This window comes from Hylobates moloch, unplaced genomic scaffold, assembly GCF_009828535.3.
Source record: "Hylobates moloch isolate HMO894 unplaced genomic scaffold, HMol_V3 SCAFFOLD_4, whole genome shotgun sequence".
NCBI lineage: Eukaryota > Metazoa > Chordata > Mammalia > Primates > Hylobatidae > Hylobates > Hylobates moloch.
The window spans coordinates 107,128,186-107,135,853 of NW_026652279.1; positions in this window are offsets into that span (position 1 = coordinate 107,128,186).

Consider the following 7,668-nt stretch of genomic DNA (forward strand, 5'->3'; position numbering starts at 1 on the left):
GGGGGGAGGTGAAAGAAAACTGAAATATTGCAACACCACGGGGGGGGGGAAAAAGACTACCACCCAAAAAAAAAAAAAAAAAAAAAAAAAAAAAAGCTTGCACATATGTAACTTTTCAATTCTTCCTATTGCTGGTTTGGTTAGGTGGATATTATAGTTTGGCAATAATTTCCCCTCAAATTTAAGTCATTGCTCCATCGTATTCTAGTTTCCAGCATTGCTATTGAGAAGTTTTAAGTTATCATTATTCTTAATCCTTTAGCTGTGATTTGTTTCTTTTTTTGTCTCTCTCTCTGTCCACCCAAATTAGGCTTTAAAAGTTAAAAAGAGGCCGGGTGCAGTGGCTCACGCCTGTAATCCCTGCACTTTGGGAGGCTGAGGCCAGCAGATCATGAGGTCAGGAGTTCAAGACCACCCTGACCAACATGGTGAAACCCTGTCTCTACTAAAAATACAAAAATTAGTAGGGCACGGTTGTGCGCACCTGTAATCCCAGCTACTCAGGAGGCTGAGGCAGGAGAATCGCTTGAACCTGGGAGGCGGAGGTTGCAGTGAGCCGAGATGGCGCCACTGCACTCTAGCCTGGGCAACAGAATGAGATCTGTCTCAAAAAGAAAAGAAAAGAAAAAACAAAAAATTGTAGGGGGCCAAGGGAAAACTTCCCTTTTGCTGTCTGAAGCCTCGCTGAAAATAAATTCACAAAAGGCAGATTAATAGGAGAAATGCCAGGCAAATTTATTAATGTGCATCGGGGAAAATCACAGAGTGATTTCCTCACCACACAGTAGGGTACAGATGATTATATATCCTCTTCTTGAGTGAAAGGGAGATGGGGAAACGTGGATGATTTAGGAAGGTAGTAAATGATTTTCAGGGGAAGTCAATGGAATTGAAATATACAATGGCCTGGGACAAACTCTGTTGGGCCCAATGAGCAAACAGTGGTTTGTGACGAAAGTCTGTCCAGGTGTATGGACCAAGTTCAGTCTTTCTTCTTGCAATGAGTTCAGTCAATGAAAACTTAAGGAAAGGACCAGAAGTAATTGTTTTCTTTTTTGGTGGATCCAGACTTAGGCAGACAAAGGACCTTCAGAGAACAACTTCATCCTATGCTTCGGGAGAGACAGAGGATTGAGAGATAGGAAGATGGGAGGAAAGTCAGAGAGATGTGGCCTCTTCTTCAGTTCAGCATGTCAAAGCAGCGTGTTTTGGGATATCAGTTTTGGGACCCAGCCTAGTATAGGTCCCTAGTCCTGGGTCCCAGTCTCAGATCTCTTCAAGATAAATAATCTCATTAATGTCCTGATGTTTTTTTTCATCATCCAATTACCCAGCTCATCTGAGCTGGTAAATCTGTTGTTATATGATCATGTAACTCTGGAAGGTTTAGAGTTAAATATAGAAATGACAAGCTAAATCAAACCCATAGTACTAATATTTTTAGTACTAACCATTAAGTGTAAGACAATCTGTGTGTGTCTGCTATTCATGCGAAGTGTAATAGTAAAGAAATTATCCTCGAAGGGAATCTCACAGATTACCTTGCAATTTCAATTTAAAATGTGCAATTGATTTTATACTTGTGACTTTAAATTGAAGGTGTAAGAGAATTTGGTAAAGTGTATACATTGTACTGATTGTATTAAAATAATCTTGTTACAAGAGTGTCCGGTAAGGCTGTCAGGAGGTCTTCCTGAAGGTCTCAAGACAGTTGCTTCTGCTACAAATGGCTGTTACAGGCTGTGCCATTTCCCCTTTTACCAAATGAACCCCAACAGGCTCAGGAAACTATAAGGCACAGCTGAGACCAGACTGGAATATTTAAATGCAAATTTTGCTAAAGGCTCACGTAGGGATCAGCAAACATTTTTTGTAAATAACTAGATTGCAAAGATTTTACTCTTTAGGGCCCAGGAGGCAAAATTGAGATTCTGCAGATACTTACATAACCATTTAAAATGTAGCCACTTAAAAAATATAAAAACTGGGCTGGGGGCGGTGGCTCACGCCTATAATCCCAGCACTTTGGGAGGCTGAGGCGGGTGGATCACGAGGTCAAGAGATTGAGACCATCCTGGCCAACATGGTGAAACCCCCGTCTCTACTAAAAATAAAATAATTAGCTGGGCGTGGTGGTGGGCGCCTGTAGTCCCAGCTACTCAGGAGGCTGAGGCAGGAGAATCGCTTGAATCTGGGAGGCGGAGGTTGCAGTGAGCCGAGATCATGCCACTGCACTCCAGCATGGCGACAGAGTGAGACTCCAACTCAAAAAAAAAAAATATATATATATTTTAAATATACATATTTAAAAAATATATATTTATATTTTAAACATATTTATTTAAATATATTTTAAAAATACATATTTATTTTTTAAACATAGTTATTTAAATATGTTTAAAATATATTTTAAAAATATATAATGTATATTTTATATACATATATTATATATTTTTAATATATAAATAATATATATAAACTGGCTGGGCACAGTGGCTCATGCCTGTAATCCCAGCACTTTGGGAGGCCGAGGTGGGCGGATCACCTGAGGTCAGGAGTTCAAGACCAGCTTGGCCAACATGGTGAAACCCCACCTCTACTAAAAAATACAAAAATTAGCTGGGCATGCTGGCAGGCACCTGTAATCCCAGTTACTCTGGAGGCTGAGGCACAAGAATCGCTTGAGTCCAGGAGATGGAGGTTGCAGTGAGCCAAAATCGTGCCACTGCACTCTAGCCTGGGTGATAGAGCGAGACTCATTCTCCAAAGAAAAAAAAAAAAATATATATATATATACTATTCTTAATTCTGGGGCTATACCAAGGCAGGCAACTGGATAAATTGGTCCATGGACCATAATTTGCTAACCCTTGGGCATAAAAATTAAAAAAATATCAAAATAAATAAATGCAGAGAGTAACATAAAATTAAATAAACCAGATTTCTAAGTACAGCTTACCAGACTTCACATGAGTTTCCCTGCACTGTTGTTCTTACCATTGTGTCTAATGGAACACATCTAAGGAAGCAGAAGTACTTTTGAGCAGGGCTTACAACTGTGGTGATATCAATGGGAAGGGACAGACAATTTGAAAAAGCCTCCATCCTGACCTCTGTCTTCCTGCCAACTCTCAAATTATAGAGACTCTCCAAATGTGCTTATATTTATTGGGGGCCCACAGTGCCAGGTGCTATGCTGAGCACTAAGAATACAGTAGTGAGCAAGACTGGGTCCCTACCCCAAGGAGCTTACTGTTCCATGGGAAGACTGTCAAGAAAACTGCTCATTCTTTTGAAGTGCAGTAACTGTTCTCATAGCAGCATGGATGCACAAAGCGGGCAGGCACCCACTTCACCCAGTTTTTAGGGATTAGGAGAGACTTCCTGGAGGACATGGTGTCCAAACAGCCCTGATGGATGAGAAGGACTTAGCAAGAGAAATAACTCAACAGGTGCAATGCAGTGTGTGCCAAGTTGCAGAGGTAAAAGGGAATATCCCTGTGTTTGGGGAGCTGTGAGTATTTTATACAACCATTCAGTGACTTACACGAAAGATGCATTCTCAACAAAGCACCTGTAACCAGGAAAAACAAATGCCCAAAGCAACATTCCTATAAAACAGGATTTCTAAAACTTCAGTACTATTGCCACCTTCCTGGGCATTGTTGAATGTTTAGCAGCATCCCAGGTCCCTACCAACTTGCCAGTAGCAAGCATCTAGTTGAGGCAACCAAAAAACTCCAGACGTTGCGAATTTCTCCTGGAGGGCAAAATCTGATTAAGATTGAGAACCGCTGCAATAAAATATAATGATAAAGAATTTTATGGGCTCATTCCCAGTACACCAGCTAGGAACATTGGCCTATCCAGGTGTTCTTCTTAGGAGTAGCAATGGCTCATTGCTGCTCCATTTTGCCAAGGAGAGGAGGTGACCAGATGTCTCAGTCAGATACAACCTCCTCCTTCCGCCAACCACCAAATGTTACCCCTAAAAGGTCTGACTAAGCCCTTTCACTCTGCAAGCACCAACCATCCAGAAAAACCTGCGAGACTCATTCTTGACAAGATGCAGGTCCATATTATCTGCATCATTCCTGTAGTTTAATGTAATTAAACAAACATTTATCAAATTGTAGTTGATTCCAAAGCATTTGTTATTTATTGCCACTATATAGTGCACACACAATTGCCAAGATGATGAAAACCATGCTGTGGGTAAAAAATGGTTCCTGCTGCCCAGCTCCTCATAGAGATTGGCATCATCCACCTAAGGGAGTGTAGTGAGGGCTTTTGGCTGTGTGGATCTTACTGCTCTAACAGTTTGCTAATAAAAGGCCTAAATGGCAATAAAAGTCCAGCTACTTGAGAAATGACTATATGGCGGGACTTTAGAATGTAGGATTAAGAGGCAAGTGCATGGGTGAGGAGGATAGGGAACTGGTTATGTGGTCAGGGGCCTTAATCTTGAGGACACTGGGGAGCCAATGAAGAATTTTAAGCTGGTAAGTGCCATGGCCAGATGAATTCAAAGACATTTCTGCAGCACTTACATTTTACAAAGTATGTTTTTGCATACGTCGCCTCATTTAACGTTCTGTAGGGAGGGTATTGTTTCCATTTTGCAACTGAGGACTGTAATTAACTCAAGGCCAGAGAGCTAATAAAGTTGTGGCCAGGATTGAGGAGAACCTAGGTCTTCATTTCCATATTGCTACCTGGGTGTGTTAACTGTGGTCAGATAAAAAACATGCACAAAGAGCCAAATCGGGGGAAAGCTGAAGGCAAAGAATAGACAAAAAAGAAGTTGCTTCCAACAGGGACTAGCACTGAATAGTTCGTAGGTATATTTCTGGACTTACCACCTTTTTTTAAATTCTTTTTTGTTTTTTTTTGGAGATGGAGTCTCGCTTTGTTGCCCAGGCTGGAGTGCAGTAGCACGATTTCAGCTCACTGCAACATCTGCTTCCCAGGTTCCAGCAATTCTCCTGCCTCAGCCTCCCAAGTAGCTGGGACTATAGGCAGGCAGCACCATGCCCAGCTAATTTTTGTATTTTTAGTGGAGACGGAGTTTCGCCATGTTGGCCAGGCTAGTCTTGTACTCCTGACCTCAGTTGATCCACCTGCTTCGGCCTCCCAAAGTGTTGGGATTACAGGCGTGAGCCACCACGCCTGGCCTTTTTTTGTTATTCTTGTTTCTAAACTGGTTATGCTGCGGCAACCAAGTTACTATTCCCTAGAGAAATAGTTTCCAATCCCCGGGCCAAGACCCTTGGGGGAACCCAAGATTACTGCAGGGTTCCCACAAATTCAATATGCATTTTCATAATGGACACTGAAAATACTACCATCTATTTTACAGGGACTCCAAATTTTTTAAAAATTCAGTTTTCTTTCAAAAAGATCTTTGGCCAGGCATGGTGGCTCATGCCTGTACTCCCAGCACTTTGGGAGGCTGAGGCAGGAGGATTGCTTGAGTATAGGAGTCCGAGGTTGCAGTGAGCTGCGACTGGGCCACTGCACTCCAGCCTGGGTGACAGAGCGAGACCCTGTCTTGAAAAACAAAACAAAACAAAAGCACAAAAAAATCCGCAAATGGATCTTCATACTTGAAGGCTGGCCATTCCTGTGTATTTCTAAGTATTATGTGAGTATTAGCACAGGCTGGTGGGGCTTAGGGTAATGGTAGAGTTTGGGTGTCCAAAAGCTCTACAGGAAAGGGAGGAATCCAGTACTTTGTATATAGTGCCACACAATCATGAGTCTGGAAAGGACTTAGTGAGGTGAGAGAGAGGTAGAAAGGGTCATGTACTTATTTCCCTGCCCTACAAAGGCAAGCATTCTAATGACTTTCCCCCACAGGCTGGGGATTGTATTTGTTTTTATGGCCAGAATGCAGGGGATACTTCAAACAGGTCCAAATTTTATTGATTTCAAAACAGTGCGTGGCCAAAAATCCAGGTACTCACCTAGAGTCCAAGTTGGAGGACAGAAAAGAGATTGTTTAAGCTCAACCTGGGGCCTGAGCTGGAGACACAGGAGAAGGAAATGAGAGAGAGATGGCCCTGGGCCCTGGTTCTGTAACAGGCCAGTTATCTCATGAAACCTCTGTTCCATCATCTGTAAAATGGAAATAACATTTCTTTGTCTTGAATGAACCAAGGGATGTAAAGATTCCTGGAGTAGCACTTTGCATCAACAGATGCAAGTTTTATACATATGCATTTTCCTTCCTCCCTTCCTCCCTCCCTTCCTCTTTCTCCTTTCCCCTTTCCTTTCTTTCCCTTCCCCTTCCCCCTCCCCCTCCCCTTTCCCTTCCCCCTCCCCCTCCCCTCCCCTCTCCTTTCCTCTCCTTTCCTTTCTCTCGTTCTGTTGCCCAGGCTGGAGTGCAATGGAGTGATCTCGGGTCACCTCAACCTCCACCTCCCAGGTTCAACTGATTTTCCTGCCTCAGCCTCCCAAGTAGCTGGGATTACAGGTGTCCATCACCACGTCTGGCTAATTTTTGTACTTTTAGTAGAGATGGGGTTTCTCCATATTGCTCAGGCTGGTCTCGAACTCCCGACCTCAGGTGATCTGCCCACCTCGGCCTCCCAAAGTGCTGGGATTACAGGCATGAGACACTGTGCCCGGCCCCAGTTATATGTTTATATCATGAGTTCATGGCTGGGTGCCGTGGCTCACGCCTGTAATCACAGCACTTTGGGGGGCCGAGGCGGGGAGATCACCTGAGGTCGGGAGTTCGAGACCAGCCTGACCAATATGGTGAAACCTCATTTCTACTAAAAATACAATTAGCGGGACGTGGTGATGGGCACCTGTAATCCCAGCTACTTGGGAGGCTGAGGCAGCAGAATCACTTAAACCTGGGAGGAGGAGGTTGCAGTGAGCTGAGATGGCGCCATTGCACTCCAGCCTGGGCAACAAGAGTGAGGCTCTGTCTAAAAACAAAACAAAACAAAAATATACCTGGGTATACTTGAACACACTGCAATACCGTTAAAAATGTTATATATTAATATATAAATATTTATATATATGTATATTATATATATTATATATGTAAAGGTTTCTACTCATAGTATGGTTCTTTTAATTTTTTGTTCTGCTTGGACATTTTCTTTTTTTTTTTTTTTTGAGAGGGAGTATTACTCTGTCGCCCACGCTGGAGTGCAGTGGCGTGATCCTGGCTCACTGCAACCTCCGCCTCCCGGGTTCAAGCGATTCTCCTGTTTCAGCCTCCCGAGTAGCTGGGATTACAGGCGCCCGCCACAAGGTCCGGCTTTTTTTTTTTTTTTTTGAGATGGAGTCGGGCTTTGTTGCCCAGGCTGGAGTGCAGTGCTACGCTCTCTGCTCACCTGCAACCCAGGTTCAAGCGATTCTTCTGCCTCAGCCTCCCAAGTAGCTGGGATTATAGGCGCCCGCCACTATGCCCGGCTAATCTGTATATTTTCAAGCTGAAAGCTGGGATATAAAAAAATAAGGGCAAGTTTACTTCCATCCAACTGTGAAGGTTCACGCGGGCACAGAGAACCGCCCCCTGAGAAGGTTGCTTTTCCACGTTCTCGATGCGTTCCCCAAATTTCTCTTCCACCTCCCAGTCGGTATCGGAGGCCACATCAGGTGTCACCAAGTCCGGGGCAGCTCCCTCCTCAGGCAGCAGCAGGGGAG